Source organism: Anabrus simplex, chromosome 1, assembly GCF_040414725.1.
Source record: "Anabrus simplex isolate iqAnaSimp1 chromosome 1, ASM4041472v1, whole genome shotgun sequence".
Lineage (NCBI taxonomy): Eukaryota > Metazoa > Arthropoda > Insecta > Orthoptera > Tettigoniidae > Anabrus > Anabrus simplex.
The window spans coordinates 1,414,337,653-1,414,365,371 of record NC_090265.1 but is presented as its reverse complement, the minus strand read 5'-3'; positions in this window follow the sequence as shown (position 1 = coordinate 1,414,365,371).

The following is a 27,719-nucleotide window of genomic DNA, read 5'->3' as shown; positions in this document are numbered from 1 at the left end:
ACAATCTGCTAAGACTAGTCGTAAACTATAGAAAAAGGTCTCAAACTAGTTTTGGTGAGTAATTTACTTCATTTAATTTATTTGAGAATAGTGTTAGTGTTATTTACGATCTGGTGTTTGTTTAATGTGCTTAGTTTAAGAAGTATTATTTAAGTATGTAAAGCACAATATTACTTTCACTTATCGTAATATTTAATTTTATTTAGTGTATTGACTTATTAAAGTTCAATGATACGTATTTCTTCGTGTATTATTTATATTATATGTATATGTATATTATTTATAACTCCCTGACAGTATTATTCACTCGTTGTTTTTGATTATTGGCGTATCAATGTACCTTCCATTACATCAGCTGACCGTGAAGCGTTGGTGTTAGGCTCCACTAGCGTCACTCTGCGGGAGCGCGCTTGAACTCTGTGAGTGATCTCACTAGGTATTCTATTCGTCAAGATGAAACTATACACACCAACCAGCAATACAAATATATAACTCAACCTCAGATCTACTGTATACAATAATATAATTCTATTCAATGAAATTAATTACACCGGGCGAGTTGGCCGTGCGCGTAGAGGCGCGCGGCTGTGAGCTTGCATCCCGGAAGATAGTACGTTCGAATCCCACTATCGGCAGCCCTGAAGATGGTTTTCCGTGGTTTCCCATTTTCACACCAGGCAAATGCTGGGGCTGTACCTTAATTAAGGCCACGGCCGTTTCCTTCCAACTCCTAGGTCTTTCCTATCCCATCGTCGCCATAAGACCTATCTGTGTCGGTGCGACGTAAAGCCCCTAACAAAAAAAAAAAAAAATTACAACATGCAAAACCTAAGAGCTCTTTTATATAAAAGGCAGCCATATTGGAATAAGTTTAAAAAGTCTTTCAGACTAGTGTTCAGTGCAGGCTGAAACTAATATGGCTTGACTCTGATGTATTCTTTATATCAAATTGTATGCTAGTCACTTAATAAATGTTGTTAGAAAAAGTTGTGACGGGGAGTTACAAGCAAGAAAAGTTTTTATTTGTCCTTCGAAAACTACCTGCGCACAATATCCTTCAGTTGTGACAAATGACAATCGTCTCTGTTGCTATAGAAATATCACGTATCCCATTTTTAATCAAGAACGGATACTGCTGAGGCCATTCTTTGTTGTGAAAGTAGCTAATTTTACCATATTTACTCAGCATTGCAGTAATCGCAACGGGGCATATTCAGTACACGTACAGTTTACAATAGGTAAAATACACATCCCTACTATCCTTCCAATTGTGAAGTTAATCATCGTATTTTTACAATTTGCTTTAGGTCAAGCACGTATGTTTTATGGTGACGATGGGATAGGAAAGATCTCGGAGTCGCAGGGAAGCAACCGTGGCCTTAATTAAGGTACAGTCTCAGAATTTACCTGGTGTGAAAATGAGAAACCACGGAAAATCATTTTCAGGGCTGCCGACAGTGGGTTCGAACCATCTATCCCCCAAATGCAAGCTGATAGCTTGTGACCGATCCAGTCACTTGCTCTGTGCTAATCTCCTGGTGTCCTTAAAAAGCATTTAACAACCACTCGAATAGAATATATTACCTTTACATATACAGCATTTTCTTATTTGTCAACCTGAACTACCTCTATTTGATCCACTGTCAGCTTCAGGCAATGTTAAACCCAGTTGTGTCCTTCCAAAGCAGTAAGTCTCGTTCAAACACACACTTGAGTGTACTTTTCCGTTCAAAAATGTTTTGCTATTTCGTTATCGTTTTACAGATACTTTAAATAAAAATAAGTATCAGAGAGCTGCTAGAAATGTAGCAGAGTTATACAGAAATTGCTCACAGCAACACTTTGCACTGACAGTTAATTGAATGCCACAAGCAGGCTCTGTTCACTAACGCAAGACACAGCCTGATCTCACCGCTCTTCGCGGACACCCGCCTCATCCGGGAGACGGGTGGGATCGAACTCCACCGTTGGATGTCCTGAGAATGGTTTTTTGTGGTTTTCCATTTACACTTCCACACAAATCCCATGTCAGTTCCTATTCATAGGCTACAGATTATCTCCTTACCCAATTTCATTCACTGTTATTCATTTGATCCTCATTAGCTCCTCAACTGTCCGACTGATTGGCTAATGGTTAGCGTGATGGCCTTTGGTCCAAGAGGTCCCGGGTCGGATTACCGGCCGGGTCGGGGATTATAACCTTCATTGGTTAATTCCGATGGCTCGGGGACTGTGTGTATGTGTGTCTTTTGTAGCAGTAGGTAGGGTCCCATCCTCACTGACGAGCAGGTTGCCTATAAGGCGTCAGCTCGAAAGACCTGCACTAGACCTCTTCGGAGGTCACATGCCATGATTAGCTCATCAACTGAAGTTGGAGTCGGGAAGGGCATCCGACTGTGAAAACATGCCAAATATTTTCATTTCATCTCATCGCTGACCCCCTATTAGTAAACTGGTAGACATACAATATATAAGTACACAAACGATATCAATTTCATGCCAATCTATATATTAAAAAATGTATGAAAACTAAAGTCAGTCAGTCTGGCCATTCTATCCGGTCGATTTCCTTCATTTTTTAGCTGAAAGGTATTCATGCACAGATTTGTCATCAGGTACTATAAATCACCTAACTTACGCCTTCCTCAAATTATTTGATTTTTTCAATTTTTTGTCTCTTTGAAGCAATCATATCTTTGGTTCCAAATGAGGAACGGAGTTCGTTTTGGCCTAAGAACACTCGGTGGATCAAGCGCTTTCTTTCGAGGTAATAACTACTTAACCCATTGCCGTGCAAATATTTTCCTTGAGAAATGCACCTTGGAATGCAATATTATTTTCTCTTCATTTTATGTTATGGTTTCAAAAGCATCAAACTAACAACAGTACACCTTGAAACATCCATCCATGTGCATTTGTTGCACTTCCTGATTCCACACTCAAAACAGAATTTACACCTCCTTGATGTGGCTGATTTACTTGCTGTAGGAGCGATCATTTCGGGAAAATGGTCTCAGTGCATTCCCTGTAGTCTCATTGATGTGCTACCTTGAGATGAAGGGTGACATCTTCCAGAATTTCATTCGTATTGCACTGGTTTCCTTGCAAATTCCCTCCCCGAAAGTGTCACCAAGGACCTGACTCACAACGTCATATTCTGAAGCATTATCACCCAGACGCTTCCTGACTACAGTATTTAGCTCCCAAACAATTGCACACGCATTGCCCTTTGGAAAATTATTGGCCAAACTCCAATTTTCAATTGTTGGGTGCGGTAAGGTTATGTACGAAGTTATCTTCATCCTCACTATCACTTTCACAGTGGAGTCACAGTTCTCAGACGCAGTATCACTGCTACAACTACTATCACATAATTCTGAGATATCTTCTCAGCACTATCAAGCGGGTCTCTCCTCCTCCTCCTCGCAATGTTTACATGACATCTTGTTCCGTGGTAGCATTAATTTCATAATAATAATAATAATGTTATTTGCTTTTCGTACCACTAACTACTTGTTACGGTTTTCGGAGACGCCAAGGTGCCAGAATTTAGTCCCGCAGGAGTTCTTTTGTTAAATCTACCGACACGAGCCTGACGTATTTGAGCACCTTCAAATACCACCGGACTGAGCCAGGATCGAACCTACCAAGGCCAGCGCCTCAACGTCTGAGCCACTCAGCCCGGCAGCATTCATTTCGTGAACAAGATAACCAACTTTAGAAGCAAAATAAACATTGACAAAATAGCCTTCGGATAATAAGACACTAGAACAGACGTACACGGGGACAGTTGTACCCGTCAATGATTGTTAATGAATGTGGAACTCTTGACGGCTATACTCGTCATTGTAGCGGAATGGGTTAAATTGATAGATTCTGTGAAAAGCTATGAGTACGTTTGTCTCCATGACGAAGATATTTGAAGGACTTTTTAACCGTCAGCGCGTAGTGTTGTTCCAAGCAACATTTAATTCAGTTTCTTTGTGTGATGTATTTTCAAGTGTTTTGTTGACATAATATTACATTCTATTACCACAGCAGATCATTTGTTTTATTTCATTAACTCGCAACTTTGCAAATACATCCGTGAGGATAGTAACGAACAACACCATACTTTTTATATTCCGGGCGGAGCCAGCGGAAAACTGCTAGTTAGCTTGTTAATACGACACTCCCCGCGGACAACCAACGTTCAGTTCGTGTACCTTACTTTATTTGCGGACTTCGAAGTGAAGTGATCGGTTGTCAAACATGCCTCAACGATTACAAAGAAGAGCGTGATATGCACAGCAGTTGCATTTTCAGATGGCTTGGATTAATATCGATCTCTCTCAGAGTTATCTCTGTGGTGGTCAAATGAAAGCTCAAATGCTTGTAAACATGGCACAGGGATAAATGGACGGAATAATTAGACCTGATGAGATCACACATAGCCAGAAAATTATAAATTTCTCTTTTCTGGTGGTTTAACATCACACTAACTGAACCGAAGGCCCCGACGCTGATCATTCATCTAAGGAGCCAGACACATCTTATTAAAACTACTTCCTATATCCCCAGGTTTCACTCATCAGTTCACTTTCTGCACTTTGATTCGTTCAACATTTTCAGTTGCGGTAAATGGTATCAGAATCAGTTCAATGATAAGTAACATTCATTCATGCTCCAAATTAGAAAAAACTACAATGGTGTTCAAAAATTATATTTGTCTTTACCATTGCCCGCTTACATAAAAAATAATGAAATTAAAATATCGAAGTGCATGGCAAACTAACGTAAATCACAGATCATTAATATCAGTAAAGAGCCTCCGTGGCTCATACGGCAGCGCGCCGGCTCACCGCTGGGTTCCGTGGTTCAAATTCCGGTCACTACATGTGGGATTTGTGCTAGACAAAACGGAGGTGGGTCATGTTCTTCTCCGATTACTCCAGTTTTCCCTGCCTCCATTCAAGCAACACTCTCCAAAATTATTTCATATCATCTGTCAGTCATTAATCATTGCCCCAGAGGAGTGCGATAGGCTTCGGCAGCCGGCACAATTCCAATCCTCGCCGCTAGATGGGGGTTCATTCATTCTATTCCTATTGCGGTCGAATGATTAGAAACAGGCTGTGGATTTTCATTTTCATTAATGCCAGTAATATGCCGAGCAAGTTAGCCGTGCGGTTAGGGGCGCGCAGGCATAAACTTGCATTCGGGAGATACTGGATTCGAACCCAACTGCATACAGGCCTGAGGAACGTTTTCCGTTGTTTCTCATTTTCACACCAGGCAAATGCTTGGGATGTACCTTAATTAAGGCCACGGCCGCTTCCTTCCCATTCCTAGCCCTTTCCTACGCCATCGTCGCCATAAGATCTATCTGTGTCGGTGCGAAGTATAACACCTTGAAAAGAAAAGGTAAAAAAATAATATTTCAGCAACAATCTTTAAGTTCAAATTTCTGTGTTAATAACCTATGTGAAAGACTTTGACTTTTTTACTATAGCGTGGAAATATCCCATTTTATTGCAACATTCGATTGGCGTAAAGGAATTTATAATAATGATTATCGGACTACTTCAAAATCCATCAGAGGCTGTTGTGTTTCTAAGACAAATGTGCATCTAATAAATTTGTACAAACATGACGTGCAGGGGATTACTGATACAACAATTACAAAGAACAACAAGTTTTACAAGTTGCTTTACATCTCACCGTCACAGATAGGTCTTATGGCGACGATGGGATAGGAAAGGGCTAGGAATGGGAAGGAAAAAGCCGTGGCCATAATTAAGGTACAGCTCCAGCATTTTCCTGGTGTAAAAAATGGAAAACAACGGAAAACAATCTTCAGGGCTGCCAGCAGTAGGGTTCGAACCCACTATCTCCCGAACACTGGATACTGGCCACACGTAATTGAGTGCAGCTATCGAGCTCAAAAAAACAAGACTTGTATTTGGTTTCGTTTCGTTCTTTCGCATGTATGTCCCTATGGCGTAGGCGTAACTTTTCAGGTTGACCTGGTTAACTTTCTGGATGTCTATGCTAAGAAACGTTACACCTACTCCTAGGGTATCTGTGTACACGTATTATTAGTTGAATGAATATGTACATTCTGAGCAGTCTGACTCGATCGTACTGACCTCAATACCCTGTAGTAAACAACTAGTGCAAACTAATTTTGGAGACTGAGGAAAGTCACATACACTGTACTGTTGTGCGGTCGTTGGAAACACCAGCTTGACTTACGTACGAAGGTTTATGTAAGCGTAGTCGAACTTTAAAAAGGAGTAAAGAAAATTCATTATGAGAAGCAATGTAACAGAATGCACACAGGTGGGAGACAATGACAATAGGTTTTAAGAGCAAACGCCATTACTGAGGTGCGATCGATACACAGTATAAACTCCAAGACGACCCCTATATGAATAATAATACTTCCAGTTCTTCCTCCAACACAGGGGTACACAGCATATAAATAATAGCACATTCAGACAGGCCTTAACATATCTAGTTAACCTAGATGTGAAGCATAGGAAAATAAATTAAAATATAGCCTATCACTGTACAAGTAATATTTTTCCTATATTGAAAGTAAGTTGTCCGGATCGATTTTTGGTGATTTGTTCGTCGTGCTCTATATACTGTACAATAGCACAAGGACGAGCATGGTTTTAACTGTCACTGATCTGTCTCAATATTTTCTTGGTCCACCTCTGTCTTTGTTCCAAGGAGCTCCATGTTCGATTCCTGGTGGGTTCGGGCATTTTAACATTAATTGGTTATTTCCTTTGGCTTGGGGTCTGGGTAATGTTTTATATTTCATCCTAGGCAAGGCTCCATCTTCATAGAAGCGCAGTTTGTTCATGCGCATCAAATCGAAAAACGTATACAGCGTATACAACGGCCTCTGCGGAGGCCACACGCTATTAAATCTTTGATATAACAATAGCAGATGTATGAGCAAAGCTTGTAACCGATGCAGTCAGTTACCGTAAAGAATATTGTGGAGGTGTATACACTAATTAATTCTGTCACATTTCCGCGATCGTACCAGATGGAGAGGTAAAAACATTTTCTGGCTCGTAAGGAAACGCATGGAAAACTACCCCGCTACTAATTTCCGTAAAATACACCTTCACTGTCATCCATGTTACGAATATCTTAGACAGCTGACGGTAGAGCTGTTGTGTATATAAAAGGCTACGAACTGATAACATACATGCATGCTTGCATACATACATATATACCGAAGGAATTGGCTGCTCTGTTTGGGTCACGTAGCTGCGAGCTTGCATTCAGAGGATGCAGGGTTCAACTACAGTGTCGGCAGCCCTGAAGAATTATTTTCGTGACTGAAAGCGTTCACACCCGACCACATGCCGAAGCAGTCCCTTAAGTACAGCCACAGTCGATTCCTTCCTAGCCTTCAGCCTGGCCTATTTCATCATCACCACAAGATCTGTCTACATCGGTGCGACGTAAAACCGATAGTGAAACAACACACATACCTCCCACCTGAATGTAAGTTCACAGCTATAGGTCTACGACGCGCACCACGTACCCAACTCACTCGGTAGAACGGATATCCATACTGGATGACGAATATGATGACCATAAACTAAATAATGTGACTCCCGGCTTTACCGGCAAACCACCGAACGTTTCTATGAAGCATGTTGTATGGTACAGCTGAGTCTGAAATATCCCACTTAGTCTGTTCATATATTCGATTCTTTCTGTGTGAAATGTGTCTCTTCCTTTTTCCCTTCTTAGTCGTAGAATGGCACCACCATCCCCAACAACAACAACAACAACAACAACACGACTATAAACAAAAACAATAAGTCATACTGCGCGGTGTTTTCGTGCTTATTTGCCGTTATGAGTGTAAAAGCATTTTATTTCCTTATTATACACTAATAATTAATGTATATAATTATGCTTATTATGACAATAAGAAATCTGATAGAATACAAAGTGTGTAATATTTAGATAGTTTAGAATAGAATAGATCACCCCGATTGTGAATTATGGACTGAAAATGCCCATGGACACAATCTAAATTGTATCCTAAGAACCAATACCATGTAAGGACAAACAGGAAATTTTATATCATAATAAAAAACATATCACACATTAAAAATGTTTCAGAAGCCTTAGATATTGGTCTTTTATAATGAGATGGCTCCGCTAAGTAGTAAGTAAACAAGTAAACAACGAAGTAAATAAGAACGAGGAAAAAATACCATTTCTGTGTATATTTGTCCACGTTAGTAACGCGATAATGAAACACCACATTTGGCTGAATTCTGTTAGCTACGCGGTGTTGATTCTCAAGCTATGGTGTTGACAGGAACAAGATCAGTCAGCTATGAAATGTTTGACCGAATACAACCGTCACGTCATGTTCGCTGATGGGTCAAATTTGAAGCCAGTCTAAACGAGTTTCTGCAGGACCCCAAATCTATAAGTTCCATTTCCAGCGTGTGATGAAATTCCGTTCTCAAATGAGGCATCATAATAGAACACGTGTGCTAAAATAATAATCAAATAAGAATAAGTAAAAAAGAAACAGAATAAAAAGAATAGAATCACTTAAGACGCAAGTTGTATGGGTAAAAGAACTTCAAGCAGAATCAAATAGTTGTGCGATCAAGCTCGGGGGCACAGGAAGTGAAGTAATGTTTTTTGTTTTCGGTCAAATCTGGGTGCCACAATTTGGTCCCGCAGAATCTGTTTTACTTGCAGTAAATCCAGATACCATTTTTTTACTCCAGGCAAATGCTTGGGCTGTGCCTTAACTAAGGCCAGGTTCGTCTCCTACACACTCTTAGTTTTTTACTATCCAATCGTCGCCATAAGACCTATCTCTGTCGATATGACGTAAAACAAAGTATAAACTTTTCGTAAGGGCTGTAAGTTTCTGAAATGAACACACTGTACAGGTAATACACCGATACTTTGATCTATCGTTGCTATCTGTGCCATTATTTCTTTCTCATAAAGCCCGAGAAGCTATTATCTGATGACATTTTAAAATGGTATTTTTCGGTGCGTCGACCCATGTGTATCTTTTGCCCCCCTATTGGCACCATATTGTATGAACCTGCGTGTAATTGGAATGGTGGTAGTGTGGAATATTGTGGAAGATTAAGGACGTCATAAACACCCAGACCCCAGGCGAAGGATATTAATCATTACAATTAAAAATCCCCGACCCGGCGGGGAATCGAACACGGGGCCGCCGGGTTACAGGTGGACGCGTTGCCCCCTACATTTGATGGCATAGTATATGGCTTGAGTCATGTGTGTTTCCTGGTTGGTTGTAGGCCTATTTACACTATATTTAGCAGGAGATTGTATTTCCACGTGTTAGCTCAAAGCCAGGAGCTAGTTCGAAGGCCTGATTGTTGTTATTGTTTACTTATACCAGCAACAGCCTCAGAAAATGGAGCAGAACGCTTATGTTTGATTAAGACCCCAGGCGGAAGCATGTGTTTCTAACACGGAGATAAGCTTGCTTGTTGTTGTACACTATAACAGAGGAATCGAAGATATCAAGAGATGATTGCAAAACTTTTGTTCTGCACGAATGATTCAGTGTGTCAGAACCACAGCCACCTTGCTGAATTTCGAGCAGCGATGTCATTCGGCTATTACGCCATCCTGGTAGAAAATGGAAGCGTCGAGACTGGTGCGTATCACATCAGAAGGCTTACAACCCGGTAACTAAGACATTAAAATTATTAATATTTATCCATTAATGTGTCGTTGTTCCTTCGTTCGTTCGTTCGTAATCTGTTTACCCTCCAGGGCCGGTTTTTCCCTCGGACTCAGCGAGCTTTTGAGATCTGGTGTTACAGAAGAAAGCGGAAGGTGAGGTGGATAGATCGGTTCATAAATGCAAGGGATACTGAATGGAATTTGTGGGAGAAGACTGAGTTGAAGACATTTGACCAGCAGAAGAGATAAATTGATAAGCAACATCCTGATACACCCAGGACTTACTCAGTTAGTTTGGAGGGATCATGAGTAGCAAGAATAGGACAAATAGACTGCAGTAAACACAGGGTGCAGTAGTTACGCAGAAATGAAAAGTTTCCCCCAAAATATGGTGGCATGGAGACCTACATTAAACCAGTCTCTTCTTCTTCTTCTTCTTCTTCTTCTTTTCCTACTGCTTTTTACCACATCTGTGCAGTCGCGGGAGCGAACTGAGTAGCACATGTGGATTTGGTCCTGTTTTACTGCCGGATGCCCTTCCTGAAGCCCACCCTATATGGAGGGATGTAATCACTATTGCGTGTTTCTGTGGTGGTTGGTAGTGTGGTATGTTGTCTGAATATGATGAGCAGAGTGTTGGGACGGACACATACACCCAGTCCCCGAGCCAGAAGAATTAATCAGAAGATATTAAAATACCCAACCCTGTCGGGAATCGAACCCAGGACACTCTTAAACACTAACGATACAGCAGTGTTTACTACGCCGCTGCCACACCCGTTGCGCACTACTACTGGAACTGCGAGCGATCACACATTCAATACTGTTCCTCCATCCTCCGCTCGCCCTTCGCTCGCCCACCGAAAACACCGATTGGTTTCTAACTGTTGCGCACTACTACTGGAACTGCGAGCGATCACACATTCAATACTGTTCCTCCATCCTCCGCTCGCCCTTCGCTCGCCCACCGAAAACACCGATTGGTTTCTAAGCAACAGCAGTTCACTATCGGAGAACACCGCATGGAGCGCTGCACTCGCACTACAATCATAGGAGCAACTGCTCCGTTCCCAGCTCTAAACTGAATATCGTACGTACACCGTCAATATGATTTCAGAATTGCATGTACAGTTTCCTTGATGACATGAGCCATTGCCTTGGATATGCAGTTCTACAGAAGAAATATGTTTACCGTACATTCTTTTAAGTGCTCAGCCATTAAGTCGAACTCATTCATTTTAATTCTATCGAGGAAAAGGTTCAAGTGTTTAGGTTGCTCGGATGAACAGTTAAGTGCCTTTTAATAAAGGGCATTGAGGTTAAATTACACTAGGCGCACGAGAATACTGATTATGAATTACACAAGATGAAGCACTGCTCCTCGTCTGTCTAGATCAGAAGCAGAAAGAATTTCAATATAGGACGCTACAACTAAGTTCCATTATTAAGGAGCTCTTGCTAGGAAATGACGTCAGTCAAGAACAGGAAGTCTCGGCCTGTGGCTCATTTCCGCAGCTAAGTTTCAACCCTCTTCTTCTCTTAATATACCGCACATTTTACGCTGCACGAACAAGCAAAACACAGAACGAGATATTGCAGTATGTGTTTAACTGACACGGCTCTTCTGTATGCAAGCACACAGGACAAATACTTTGTTATACAACAATTGAAACATGGGGTATTCAAAACATATCCATCATATTCCAATGAGAAGACGACTTCGATAACATGTTAAAAGTTAGAACGTACCGAATCTAAAATTCGCTTAGAAAGTAATTTAGCAAGACAAAGGAAGGACGAGCCCGTGTTCAGTGCCACAGTCTTAAAGGCTGGTTTACATGGGCTGAGTTGTGTTAAGGCCCAGTTTCTTCAACGAATGTTAAGTGTTATCACTGCTGATTTAGCACACAATTTATGAAAATGACCGCCTCATCAAGAATTGCTAACACTGATCAATTGTTAATACCAGTCCTACCAAGCTCGATAGCTGCAGTCGCTTAAGTGCGGCCAGTATCCAGTATTCGGGAGATAGTAGGTTCGAACCCCACTATCGGCAGTCCTGAAGATGGTTTTCCGTGGTTTCCCATTTTCGCACCAGGCGAATGCTGGGGCTGTACCTTAGTTAAGGCCACGGCCGCTTCCTTCACACTCCTAGCCCTTTCCTGTCCCATCGTCGCCATAAGACCTATCTGTGTCGGTGCGACGTAAAGCAAAAAATAAACAGTCCTGTGTTAAACGCCTTAGCAGCTGTTAAACTTTCAAAATGATTGCAACTAGAAGACGTAAGTTTGAAGCTTTACTGACGTATGAAGACTTTCTATAAACTGGAGAAGGCTAAGAAAAACGATGTTTTAGAGTTGTGTCAGAAGGACGTTTTCCACAAGGATAGGCCTATCTAATTACCAAAGCCATAATGAACAAGGTACTGGAAGACACTGAAAATAGGTTAGAGTTTCCAAAAGACTGCAAATTATCAGTATCTTCAGTCCAGCAGTTGCTTATAGATCTGTTCATGCAATTGTAGGCGACTATGTTCGTGAGTGCAAGACAAGAGTGAGTAGAAGTGTGCAAAGAGTTTGTGCTGCCATTGCAGCATTGGCAAGGCATTGCATTAATTTCTCCGTTGTATAAATAATGCCAGAAAATCATTCAAGACTCGTATTATTTATCACACATTTTCTCAGTCTTATAGGAGACGGTGGTGATGATTATTACTTTAAGAGGAAGTACAACTACGCAACCATCCTTCATATAACACTAATCAGAGAGAAAATGGAAGGGATCCGACACTTCGAAAAATGAAGGTATCGCCCAAAGAAAGACAAGGGCCACGTGGGAGTGAACATGAAAATCTCCTTAGACCTCGATACTTAATACCGTCGACGTCGGAAAAGGCAAAGCGTTGATCAAGGGAGGTCAGGTAGGGTAGATGAAAGTGAGTGGCCTGGCACAAGTATGTGCAAGCAATGCCAGGACTCAGTTAAGGGACCCGTGGTTGCCAACTCAGTCCTCAAGTTGAGAGACCCTGGGGCCCCTTTTAGTCGCCTATCACGACAGGCAGGGGATACCCTGGATGTTATTCTACCACTCCCACCTACAGGGGGAGGTGTAATAGGAGGCCTAGATTGCTCTCATATAATAATATATTGAACGTTGCAATATAACCGTCCGTTCTTTTATTTTCAACGAAGGGATACTCGTGGAATTTCAGCTTTACTTCTTCCTGAGCTCGAGCTGGAGGATTCAGAGGAATGCAAGGCTTTCTTGAGACTGACACATAAATATGTTTACAGTTTTATAGGAAATGATTACGACGCGTATCCAGTGATCACAAACTTTTATGAAGGACGCAATGCGAGCAGGAGTAAAAATAAAAAGTGACCTGGTGCTTTTCTGGATACGTAAAATAGACGTGGGTGTCTCCAATATTTTTTTCATGTATCAAAGGGTACAATTTACAATTTTGTGTCAAAGGACGCGTTTACATGAGGCAAGTTTAGCGTCCTGCCAGCATTGCACTAATGACTACCGTAGTGAGGGAGCCTAATTGGTTGTTTGTACAATTCGAATAACCTACTTACAATTAGGCTCTCTACACACGGAGCTACTCGTTAGAAACATTGGTAACTCAAGTTTCTCGTCGATCACATAGGACCCACATGCTTCATACGGCACAATACGTTAGTAATTGGTTAGTAATTAGTTTGTGATCAGTTCCAGGTGACTCACCGAGACGGTCTGATCAATGCGGTTTTATGATGGCGAATGGCAGCCGAAATAAGCTGCACCAGGTCCATGTAACTGTGTTTGGTTATACGATAAAACGAAATGCATTTTTCGACTATTTGTTCGATCTCCTTTGCTGCTATAAATAATCTTCAGTGGATGTTCTTTTCACGATAAGGGTGTACCCAAAACATTTATCTATTTTTTCTCCTGAAATAATGTAACAGAACCATCTCGTCTTCGTCACTTGAGTCAGTAGTTGACATTCTAAGCAAAGCAGAGAAGCGATCTAACAAATACGCACCAAATTTTTTGACTAATTAGGAAAAACGCGCCACTGTGTAGTAGCTTCGTGTGTTAAGCCGAGTCACTACTCCGTTACTAACCAATTTACGCGCCCAGCCACAGGGCCTTATATATTTGTTCAAGTAAGTTGAAAGGCTAGTCCGGCCAGGCGGTGTAGGGGGAAACGCGTCCGCCTATCACCCGGCAGCCCCGGGTTCGATTCCCGGCCAGGCCAGGGGTTTTAATTGTAAATGATTAATATCTCTGGCTTGGAGACAGGGGTTTGTGTCGCCCTTAATGTTCCTTTCCTCACATTCAACACTTTAAACTTCCACCATTTCCAAATACATGTAGGTTCATGTAGGTTCACAACTTATGGTGCAAAGAAGGGCAAAAGATCTTCTAGCTCGACGCCCCGAATAAATAGCATGTTTAGAAAAAAGAAAAGAAAAACTACTCGACCCATGTACTGTAGTTCGATGTTGTTTCAGTCTGTTTAAATCCGACAGCTCTATAACGCTGGATTCTAATTCATTCAAGACCCCAAAGGGACAAACTTCCGACACCTAGGCATCAATCATTAAAAACAAAATACTTGGAGAACTTCGTTGTCCGGGAAAGTGGCCAAGTGCTGGATAAATATTAATGTTTCCTCCTTTCGCGTTTGCAGTATGATAATGATGCTACAATGACCAGCACTCTGCTTTACTACCGTAGTTGACACAGGGCTTATTTATATAAAAATAATGTTTCTGGGTTCAATGACTTTCTAACTACATCTTCGGTAATAAGAAACGCTGAGGTGCTAGAATTCCGTCCACGACAGTAAATCTCTTACCACGAGGCTGGTGTATTTGAACACCTTCAGATTGCATCAGACTGGGTCTGGCTCGAACCCACCAACTAAGGCTAGGGCTCAGAAAGCAGGCACTCTACCGACCAAGCCACTGAGCCCGGTTGGGAAATAGTAGACCATTACCCTCGCGTACTTCCATCTGAACCAAACACCATGGCGTTAACAGCCCTGGTGAGTCTTGACCAATCATGTGACTGCTGCTCAGCTCGAAAGTCTCCAGGTTACTAGGTGAAGCGTGGCCAGCGTAATGCATTTTCTCGGTCGTTATTCTTGGCTTTCTAGACCGTGGTTTCTACACCCCCATCATATAGCTACCATTTGTTTTCATGTAAGCCGAGTGGACCACTCGAACCAGCTCCCACGTTCAAATAGATATCCCTAGCCTAACCAGGAATCGAAATCGAGGCCTTGGGGTATGAGGCATACTCATTACTTCTAGACCGCAGGGTCGCCACCGCGTACTTCAGATGTAGAAATGCGTGTACTCTAACGGGACAATTATTAGGGCAAGGATATGAGTAGGTGCACTGAGACTTGAAATCGAGTATCAACCCGCACTGTTACTCACACAGGCCGTTCGAGGTCTGAAGACAACGTAGTCACGTACCACGGCCACTATTATATTCGACGAGCTGACCACATCAGCATTTTCCTAAAATGTTGTCCGTTCAGAAAGTCAGACTCAGTAGAGTCAGAACAGTTTTACATTTTGCATGACAACAAACGAACCCGACAAATCCACTTCAATTAACTGATTGAAGGAAGTTTAGAATTCTATTTTTATTACGTGGAATGTAGGAAAGTAGGAGAATTCAACTCGTATCGTAAGGAGAACTGACAAGTCTCTAACTCCTCAGCCAGACCTCGCTGTCACTGAGGAGAAAAATCGTCCTCTATTGGAAGATACTCCTTATCTCCGTTAATGTTTTCAAGATTTTTTAATGCTAGATATTTTGGTTTTTTATCCATACATCGTATCAAATCTGATACATAATTAATGTTATTATATATATTAGGTGTATTTTAGGTTTAACATAAATAATACAAATAATACATGCGGTTAAATGAAGTAATAAAACGTACGCGGCAAAGGTCATTCCTACCTTTTACGTAGAAAACTGACTTTCTTCCACTCACCTGAAACAAAGAAAATTGAAGCATTACTTTTTTTATTTCACACAACTGAGAAAGAGGGGAACATTCTTTTCTGGTCTTTAATACGCGGACAGTTAGAGGAAACTTCACGTCAAGATCTCCAATAGCTAAGATACATCATTCACTGAGGAGAATTTATAATTAAAGTATGAATACTTTTAACAAATCAATTCTGAACCTTATTGATAACCGTTTTCAGGTATATTTTTTTAAAATATTTAGAACGCTTGTGTGTACATTTTGGTTCTTCGTCTAACTCTACCATGGCAGAGAAACGGATCCCTGTTGGGCGATCTATGGCGATCTATCCTTTGGTTGCCAACAAACACAAAATATGTTCAGGAGACATTTTACTTGCAGACATCGTCCGATACTGAGTGCCAAAATACATTGACCTACCCTTTAAAAATCTGACCACATCTTTAAATTTCGGTTGGTTTTGCATCACATCGACTCAGACAGGCATTATGGCGACGAAGGGACATGGCAGGGTTAGGAGAGGAAAGGAAGTCACCGTGGCTTTAATTAAAGTACAACCCCAGCAGCCAACCGGTGTTAAAACGAGAAACAAAGATAAAAATGATTCAGATTTTAAATTAAACAATAATACAGCACCGTCCTAACCGCGCGGCCAACTTGCTCGGTCGGCTGTCGGATTTGAACCTGTGATCTTGGGGCCCCGAGGCAGACACACTACTACTGCGCCACAGAACTCGATAAATACTCCAGCACTAACTAGGAGAAAAGGATCGAGGATGGCTGTTTTTCTTACTGGCAGCAACGGGATAAAATATGTTATCCTCAAGACCGAGCCTCCCAAAGTGTTGCAAACTCAAACGTTACTCTGCAGGCCTAGTGGGAACTCGCCACATATAAAAGCAAAGTTGCAGAGGCCATGCTTAGAAATGAAAGTCATGGGTAATGCGGTTATTAGATTTGTCGGGTTTGTTTGTTGTTATGCAAAATGTAAAACTGTTCTATGCTGAGTCCGATTTTCTGAGGAGACAACTTTTTAGGAAAATGCTGATGTGGACAGCTCGTCGAATATAATAGTGGGCGTGGTACGTGACTACGTTGTCTTCAGACCTCGAACGGCCTGTGTAAGTAACATTTGAGCACATGATGGAAAAGAAACGAGATCTCAACGCGTTTAACCGCGACCAGATTGCCCATGCCAGGCGTACAGTATGGGTCATTGAATAACCGTGCGTACGTAGATTGCAAATCCAAAGCCACCACACTCAATTGCCGTTATGTAAAAGGATAAGTGTCGTAATCGGCTTGCTCAGATGGTAAGAACAGATGGACGGGCCAGAGCGTAGCACATCATTCGCGGATTCAGTGTTGGACAACAACGAAGTGCAAGCAGACTCACTCACCATTCAGCAATGGGGAACAGAAGCAACCGTCCAACTAGGGTAGACACAGATAGCTGACATGGCTAAAGGAACACCACATGGAAAGGGGTCACCTGGGCAGGTGAACTGAGGTACCAGTTGATTCAAGACGAATGTGGTTTACAAGTGTGTGAGCAAGAGTTAAGTACAGTTCAAACGGGTGGTAGTGGCATCCTCGTAGGGGAACTGTTCACCTGGGCTGAAATGGGATCTCTGGTACATCTGCCCAAGTCTCTCACTGGATCACCAGATCATGTACACCTATGCAATCGCTTGTTGTTGCTTGCTTGTTGTTTAAAGGGGCCTAACATAGGTCATCGGCCCCTATGCAATCGCCCCCAGTACTATGCAGGAGACATGTGCCGTTACTTACTGCGAGAAACTATACCGATCCATCGCTTCCGAATTGTGACTGATTAATTCAAGGAATATTTCACGGACATGGCGATGTTTTTCTGGTCCCCGAGTTCAATCGATCTCAAGTCTATTCAGCACATCTGAGATTTTATCGATCAACCTTCGTGCATTATTGGAGGCAGTGCAGCGATCGTGGATTAGTATGGCTCCCCAACGCCTCCAGGGTCCCTTTGAAGATCATGCTACGCCGCAATGGCCCTTCATCAATACGAAAATCGGTACTAAACGATGCCAGCCTCGTAACTCGTCACACATAACCCAGAACCACGAATGTGTCACATTCGTTATTGTAGTATAACAATTACAGTAAAATTTGTGCTTTCATGTAAATGGAACTTGCTATTATTCGCCAAGAAAAGCAGACACAACATTCGTAGAATAATTACTGTGATTAGATGTCAGCAATGCACTGAAGTCTAAATTTGGATTTTGGCACATCCGTGGTTCTGACATATAGGTAAAGACTCTAATTAAATTGCTTGTTAGTATACTTCATATTTAGCGTCTGCCCATCCAGAAGTCAGCTTTAAAATACATGTTGTAACATGCATTATATTACACGCACGCCCGTTTAGGTATATAATTAATGTGTAACAGTATAATCTATGAGAAAATATCGAGGAAAACATATTATTATTATGCCATCATTAATTTCTTTTATGATAATGTAAATTTCTGTAAGGCATTTCGTGTATTAAAAAGTTGAAGCTATGAATATACGTGGTAAGAATCAGCCAGTCATTTTCTGGGACATTTCAACACAGCCTACTTGTGTACAAAGAGGGGCTGTAATCTTGGGTAAGACCATGGCAAGAATATCCTGGCAAACACATACAATTACATGTGCCCTGAGATGGTAAGTACCGGGCGAGTTGGCCGTGCGCGTAGAGGCGCGCGTCTGTGAGCTTGCATCCGGGAGATAGTAGGTTCGAATCCCACTATCGGCAGCCCTGAAGATGGTTTTCCGTGGTTTTCCATTTTCACACCAGGCAAATGCTGGGGCTGTACCTTAATTAAGGCCACGGCCGCTTCCTTCCAACTCCTAGGCCTTTCGTATCCCATCGTCGCCATAAGACCTATCTGTGTCGGTGCGACGTAAAGCCCCTAGCAAAAAAAGAAAAAAAAAAAGAAAAAAGATGACAATTAGGAAAAGATGAAGACTGCAGAACGGAAAGTTGTCAGCCTGGATACATCCACTCAACTCGTTAGGAAAATGTGGACTGATGAAACAGAATGGAAATTTCGATTTTAGTTAAGTCGAAAAGGCATATAACGGAAAGTGTGCGAGGATATACAAATCTAGGAAGTGTTAGTCTGGTGGCTTATTCTGTTTCAGAGAACTCATGATGTTACCTCGTCATCGTCATCTGTTTACCCTCCAGGGTCGGCTTTTCCCTCGGACACAGCGAGGGATCCCACCTCTACCGCCTCAAGGGCAGTGTCCTGGAGCTTCAGACTCTTGGTCGGGGATAAAACTGGGGAGAATGACCAGTACCTCGCCCAGGCGGCCTCACCTGCTATGCTGAACAGGGGCCTTGTGGAGGGATGGGAAGATTGGAAGGGATAGGCAAGGAAGAGGGAAGGAAGCGGCCGTGGCCTTATGGTAGGTACCATCCCGGCATTCGCCTGGAGGAGAAGTGGGAAACCACGGAAAACCACTTCCAGGATGGCTGAGGTGGGAATCGAACCCACCTCTACTCAGTTGACCTCCCGAGGCTGAGTGGACCCCGTTCCAGCCCTCATACCACTTTTCAAATTTCGTGGCAGAGCCGGGAATCGAACCCGGGCCTCCGGGGGTGGCAGCTAATCACGCTAACCACTACACCACAGAATGATGTTACCTATTCGGTTATATATTCTGTTATTCAGTGAAGTAATGCTGTTACTCATTTGGTGTATTCAGCTACTCATTCTGTTAGTCATTCTGAGGACTGATTCTGTTAATGACTGTGACTCTCAGTCTGTTACTCATTTTTACTGAGAACTCGTTTTGAACGGTGTCTTTACTCATTTGCTGTGGTCGTGACTGTGTTGTGCTGCCAGTCCTATATTTTTGAAGCTTGAGTGATTATATTTTATTGTGCCAGTGTTATAAGTGAAGAATTGACTGGACTTTGTCTCAATTCGGTCACGGTATTAGAAGTATCGCACGTGAACTCTCATTAGTCTATCGAACTATGTGGACATAGCTCGACAAATATCATGAAGTGTATCAGGTTGGATGGCACTTAAAGTCAGCAGGGACTGTGCTTATCACGCACGGAAAAGTGGTACCCGCTACTACACGAGAGGGTATGGTGGTACATGTGCGCTAGCGTAACACGGCACACAGTATATCTTCACAAGTAGGTCGAACCTAGGACAGATCCAAAGTTTTCAGGACGTGAGGCTTCAAATCCAGTCACGGAAGCTGGAATCCACTATCCCTTCCAATCTTCCCATCCCCCACAAGGCCCCTGTTCACAATAGCAGGTGAGGGCGTCTGGGCGAGGTACTGGTCATTCTCCCCAGTTGAATCCCCCGACCCAGAGGCTGAAGCTCCAGGACCCTGCCCCTGAGGCGGTAGAGGTGGGATCCCTCGCTGAGTCCGAGGGGAAAACCGACCCTGGAGGGTAAACAGATAAAGGAGAAGAAGAAAAAGATGTTAATATCTCTTTCTTCTATTGATAATATATATTAGAGTCAAAGACTTAGTTGAAGTTACTTATGGTAGGATTATTAGCATGATCCTACCATTTTCTAAGATTTGCGGGGATTGCTAGGTAAGGCCCTGTCAAAAGAGTACCGGTTTCGCAACATTTTATAAACACAACCCGAGCGGAATCTTTTATTCTCTGCCGTTAATTATTTTTATCGGTATGAATAAGTCCAAGTTTAGCCCCAGTCGGCATGGAGGGTGAGAAAGTGTGAAAAATAAAATGTGCAAAATTACCGAGATTAGTGGGATCGCTAGGCTGATTGGTGACGGTCTGAATGAGAGTTGGAATAGTGTACATCATATCTACAGTGCGACAGGTGTGTCAACCAAACTCTCTCCATGTGCGTAAATGTAGGCTAGGCCAAGGAGAGATTCTGCTACACATATGACTGTCCGAAAAAAGGTACTGCGGTGGTAAGCTACCCCTACGGGTTGTTGTCCGAAGGGGGTGGCATATATAAAAATAATCGAAAATAGCGTCGAAACCATAGATGTCGGGGTCGCTGAGATGAACAGTGACATTCCGCATGACGTTTACTGTAAGTCCAAGTTCAGTTCTCATCGGGACGGGGGCGAGAAGGGCTGAAAAAGGTCCAAAATGGCCCAGTTTATGGATTTAAGTGTGTGCACCCCTCTGAGCGGCAGTTGAAAGCGGATGAAGTATAAAAGTAATAGGAAACGACCAATATTAAAGTAGAATCCATAGTTTTCGCCATCGTTGAGATGAATATTGACACTCCAGATGTCGTTTAAGACCAAGTTTAACCCATATAGGCACGGGGGTGAAGAGGAGTTATAAAAGAAAATATCCAAAATAACCGAATTATGGATGAATGTATGTTCGAGCATAGCTTTAAAAGAAACAAACAAAAAAATGAGTGTGGGGGCAGGACTCCCCTAACTCCGTGACTTTCAATGCCGTTTAACTCATACTTCAGGCCCAGTCGGAATGGAGGATGAGAATGGGTGAAAAATGAATATCCAAAGTGACCGACATTATGGATGTATCTGTTATACTCCAGCATTGCTCTCAACTAAAACTGGTACACCCATGACTTACTATACTATTTGGAAAAATAATACGCGGGGTAAGCACCCCTGGTAGAGGGGATGATACTAAAAATAATCGAAAACGACGAAAATTACTGTCAAATCCATAGTTTCGGGGTCGCTTAAATGAATACTGACGCTCCAGATGCCTTTAAGTTGAAGGTCATACCCCATCACAGCTCTCAACCAAACTCAGTACCGATATGAGTTACCATCTCGAAAAGATACCGCACGGATAAGAAACCTCTGGGGGAGAGGCTGACGTGTAAACTAATCGAAAACAGTATCGAATCTATAGTTTGTGGGGACACTGAGAGGAATAGTGACACTCCGGATGCCGTTTTAGTCCAAGTTCAGCATACATCGCCATGGTGATTTAGAAGGGGTGATAAAGAAAATGTCAAAATTCACCGAGATTAGTGTTGTTTACACAACTTTCGGTGTCTCTCGGCAGATTGGTGACAGTCCCTGTGACAGTTGGAACCGTGTACATCATATCTATAATGCGACGCGTAAATACATTACGTTATAACTTATTTGTTTTATTGTTTGAAAGGATCAAGGACTTCCCAGATAATTTCGACTGCCACAAGGAAATACGTTAAGGCAAAACAAAATCATTTCAAGCTAAAATCTAAAATTATACACATAATAATATTTCTAAATTATAAATTTGCAAAAGCGTTCATAAACAAACAATCAACGTCACATTTAAGAAAACATAAATTATAAAAAACCTAAAACAAGTAATACAAATCCTAAAAGTGAAGAGTGTGAAGGAGAAAATGTACTTGTGTACAATTTCTTCCAGAATACTTCTCAACCAAACTTCGTGCAGATACGAATTACTATCTGGGAAAGGTACTGGTGGAGTAAAACATCTTTTAGCAAACTTAAGAAAGGGAATGACGTACAAGAAATACCGAAAATGACCAATATTAGCGTCGAATCCACAGTTTCTGCGGTCGCTGAGTTGTATTGAGGCAGTCCGCATGCCGTATAAATACCAGTTCAGTTGCGTAGGCATGGCGAAAAGTGTGAAGAAAATTGACTGCTTACCGAGATCAGTTTGATTAACGAGAAAGGAAATATTCTATAAGACTTGAAACTAAACACAACAATAACTTCTAAACTACAAGATAAGTCTTTATCAGTCAACGTCATAATAACGAAATTTACCAAAATTACCTTCACACATTATTAACGGGTACTGAAGTATCTAAAGTACCTAAACGAAACAATAAAATGTCCAGGCAGCGCCGGGTAATATAATAATAATAATAATAATTATTATTATTATTATTATTATTATTATTATTATTATTATTATTATTATTATTATTATTATTATTATTATTATTATTATATATTATATATATATTATAATTATATATTATTATTATTATTATTATTATTATTATTATTATTATTATTATTATTATTATTATTATTATTATTATTATTATAAACATAGTAAGTATTGTGTTATTAGAGACATTGTTTTCTCTGCTGAATTTCATAAAACTAGGGCTTTTAATAAATGAAATTGGTCCAGAGGGTTGACAGATAGTTCGAATACCGGTATACAACGTAAAGTTCTCGTCATTGCGAAGAATCTTTCAGTTTTTTAAAAGGGGAATAAGAATATTTTTGCTCATCGATGAGTGCAAGACAGGACCTATATTTCGTTAACGTGATAAATTTCCGCCTGTGGTGTCATTTAGAATTACGACTCATAATACGTGTGTAAGGTCTGTCCTTATTGATTTTCAGCCGTTCAGTTTCAACACTTCTTCGTCTGAGAGCTCATTATATCACAATGGAGATGAACTCTCAAGAAGTTAATTGAACCTTTCAGAGCAATTCTACGGTGAGTGACTCGCTCTTTTAACGAGGCCTTCACTTTGTACTCACAGTATCTGCCTGCATTCAACACTTCGCGGACGAACTCGTGCCCTTCATACATTTCATTCGATGTTGTCGTAACAATGCAATGGCTTGCAAATTGACGAGGGTGGATGATTGCTTCGAGGCTATTGTAACCCTTACTGAAACTACTTATTTATATAAAATCTCCAGCATGGATCTCAACCCATCTTAAAAAAAAACCGCACATCTATACAATAATAATAATAATAATAATAATAATAATAATAATAATAATAATAATAATAATAATAATAATAATAATATTAATAAACCGAGGTCGATAGCTGCAGTCGCTTAAGTGCGGCCAGTATCCAGAATTCGGGAGATATTAGGTTCGAACCCCACTGCCGGCAGCCCTGAAAATGGTTTTCCGTGGTTTCCCATTTTCACACCAGGCAAATGCTGGAGCTGTACTTTAATTAAGGCCACGGCCACTTCCTTCCCACTCCAAGCCCTTTCCTGTCCCATCGTCGCCATAAGACCTATCTATGTCGGTGCGACGTAAAGCAACTAGCAAAATAATAATAATAATAATAATAATAATAATAATAATAATAATAATAATAATAATAATAATAATAATAATAATATGTGGTGTTAAACGAAAGGGGTATAGTTTGAGAAGTTGTGAGTTTCCATTCGAGAAATAGTTTATTTAACCACGCCGTCGGCGTATCTGAGGATGGTTTAACGTGGTTTCTCTTTTTCACTACAGGTAAATACCGCGTATTCGTTTCATTAAGACTGTGCCAGTTATGGTTATTTTTATCATTACCGTATATTTTAGTGTCGTGTAGGGTCCTCTTTACAAGATAGGGTGAATGTGTAGTGAGCCTGGTTGCACGCTCAATTGCCGTTCAAATATGGAAGGGGCCAATTCAATATTCGCGTTTCGTAGTGATAAAGATAAGCGAGATAAATCGATTCATACTATACAGTTTGTGAGAGTTTGAAACTGATCATTTTGCATTCTCTCTGGCTGTGACTTGTGCTTTCTCTCTGAACGACTGGGGGTTATTATTTGGATAAGTTGTTGTATTATCTATAATATATAGATTCAGTGAAATACAAAAATTGGAGTTCGTAGCTGACTTGAAGTGATCCCCTTTTCATTTCATCTATTCACTACACAGTGAGTTGATTCTCAACCCGATAAACGCTTGTGTCTGTGTCAGATGATCTACCGAAATATCATGAAGTTCTGGTAGACGATCTAAAGAGGCAGAATGGTTGTGTTTTTACTGTGTCACGGCAAAATCCAAAATTAACTCACGGCAAAATCCAAAATTAACTGATGATTCCCTTCCAACAATATTTCTTAGGCAGCTCTCATACATGTCACAACCAACTTTGCTACAGAAAAATAGCCAGAAATAAGGAGAGACGATATGTTGCGGAAATATGAACTAAGTGCGAAGAAGAAAATATTAAATGATGAATATTTGCTTGGTAAATTAAGAGGGATAAAGTTATTTAATAAAGATTTTACTGCAGCCAATGGCCATTAAAATAGGTTTTCATGACTAGTTACATCAAACAGAATTTGGTTAGTCCCATCTGTCTTTTAGTGCACGTCACCACATCGTCGCTGGAAAGGTAAAAGGCTGTATTCCACAAAGCTCTTCCTATCCATTATTCTCCTTAAGACTGCTCACGCCTCCCAGCCACATATGGATACGCAGTCCATGAGAACAATGTCCGTTATGTTCGTTTTCCTATGTCGACGATTAAACGAAAATGAACCTTACATGCATTGTAGACTAGGGGTGCGTAAATACGTAATGCAAACGTACATTCCTAGAGTACGGTACTGTAAGGTTCATTTTCCTTTACACATGGGCATAGGAAAATTAACAAAACAAAATTTGTTCTGATGGACTGCATATCCATACGTGGCTGGGAGGCGTGACCAGTCTTAAGGAGAATAATTGATGGGAAGAGCTTTGTGGAATACAACCTTTTACCTTTCCAGCGAAGACATGATATAAGTCGCAAGTCTTCTCGCACAGTACACATATACATTCCTTTCTCGGGGTGTGAAAAGTTTTGTTAGCACACACACGATGATGAAAACCGTGTGTTGCTAATCTAGTTATTTGAACTCACGTTTTTACGTTTTCTTTATGCTGTCCTTTACAAACATCAAACCAAAGACATTCCAACTGTCAACGTGGTCGAAACAATTTGCAAAGATTTAGGTATACATGTATGCCTAAAGAATGGCTGCAACGTAATTTCTAGAAATATATCTGGATATTAGGAGAAATATATGTTAAACTAAAGAGATATTTGTCACGAAATAAACTAAATGCTAACAAACTTAATTCTACGAGGCTAATATTTTAATATTTCACGCATGGTACATGGAAATTTACGAGAATTCCAAACCACGAGAACTCATATCTTCATTTCGAAAACCATTATGTTCTTTCAGATGTACTCAGCTTGAAAATGTTATAATGTAAGACTAGTATCAACGCCACTGATGGGGAATTCTTCCCACATTTCTAGAAAGCGACCCAAATCGTCCGGTTCGTACGCGCGAAATTAGCTACTAATAGTAAACCTTCTCTATGGGAGAACGATAGCATTTTTTATATAAATATGTCTTAAGAGTTGGGGGGTCATCCGAAAATTTGTGTAACGTAATAGTGTCATGTAACGAAATGCGTGACGGAAGTGTAACCTAGCAACCGTTCAGGATCTGATGTAAAGAATGAATGGCGAGACAATGTTACCTAGCAACTGCAACCGTGCAGGCTATATAGATGGTCAAAACGGAGATATAATACAACACTAATGATCATTTGATTTTACGATAAAGAAATTCGACACCATTTTTGTTCTTGAGTGACACGAGAAGGATCTACCTCTCAAGAGGAACATTATGTCTAGGAAACGGGAGCTATAGATCACAAAGTGGTCATCGTCAGGGTTCACAACAGGATCAAGGCAGAATTTTAACTTGCTACATGAGCAGCGAATGAATAACTGTGATGATCACAAAAGTTCACAAGATCTAAATCAATACCGAACACTTTGCATGCGGCAAATCATTTAGCACCGTGTTATTTGTGAAGCGTAGTCAATAAATATGCATATGAATTTTTCGATTCCTGACCTTGAAACGAATCTACGTCCATGTACGTAAATGAAGCACATTCTTGTCGTCTCGGATAGACAGTCCCCTGCATGCTATTTTTGCTAGTGGCTTTACGTCGCGCCGACACAGATAGGTCTTATGGCAACGATGGGATAGGAAAGGCCTAGGAGTTGGAAGGAAGCGGCCGTGTCCTTAATTAAGGTACAGTCCCAGCATTTGCCTGGTGTGAAAATGGGAACCCACGGAAAACCATCTTCAGGGCTGCCGACAGTGGGGTTAGAACCCACTATCTCGGGAATACTGGTCACCGGCCGCACTAAAGCGACTGCAGCTACAGGATTCCCTCGTACACAGCTCGAAGTATACTGTCTTTTATTCCAATTTCCTGAAGACAGAATCACTTGTTATCCTGTCTGTCCGTGGTATACGAAACATTCTTCTCCAACACCACATTTCAAAGGCGTTATTATTATTATTATTATTATTATTATTATTATTATTATTATTATTATTATTATTATTATTATTATTATTATCATCATCATTATACCACACCCTCGGCACGTCTCCTGTCAGGGAGGGTTAGCATGAGAACATTTTCCTGAAGTAGGCCCTACTTAATAAAGTCTATCGAAGGTTGGGTTGACGGTGACGTAAGGATGGAAGAGAGTTAGGTATAGTAAGGTAGCAGACGTGGCTTTAATTAAGGTTCGTCCCTTCATTTTCGCGGCGTGACAATGGTTAACAACGAAAAACAATCTTCAGTAACGCCGACGGAGGGATTCGAACCCACCACTCCTCAATAACAACTGACTGCTAAGCGGTCGAAATTGCGTAGCCAATTCGCTTCGTAAACATTGCAGAACTTACTGTATTGCCTATGTTCTTTCAGTGCACGGTGCATGGCTTCCTGGCATTCTTAGTGGTTAATACGCAGTGAAGATTCCGAACGAAATGAATTCCAAAGTCATCTATAAGCACAATAATGGATGTGATCCACGCATTCGTTCCTGCGAAAATAACACACGTGTATGGCCAGTGGAGAAGATTCATTAATTACATACATCCATATACAAATGATGATCCGCATACCATAGAGATTTGGAGTACTAGTTTTAAAGACCAATTAGTGGCGTGCTCCATCTGATCCATACACTCTCTCGCATTTGCAATTTCATCCGCACTCATATTCGACGATGTAATCGGGCGCTCAGCCTGCGTTTATGGAACGAAACAACCCGGCGCTTCACACTCGCTTGGAACATTAACTGTTAGTATTATCATCCTTACATATTAGATTAAATTATCAGTAGTTTTTCTCAGTTTAAGTTTTGCTGGTAAGTTTTCCTTTTATTATTAAAATGGAGTCAATGATTACTGCTTTTTTTCAAA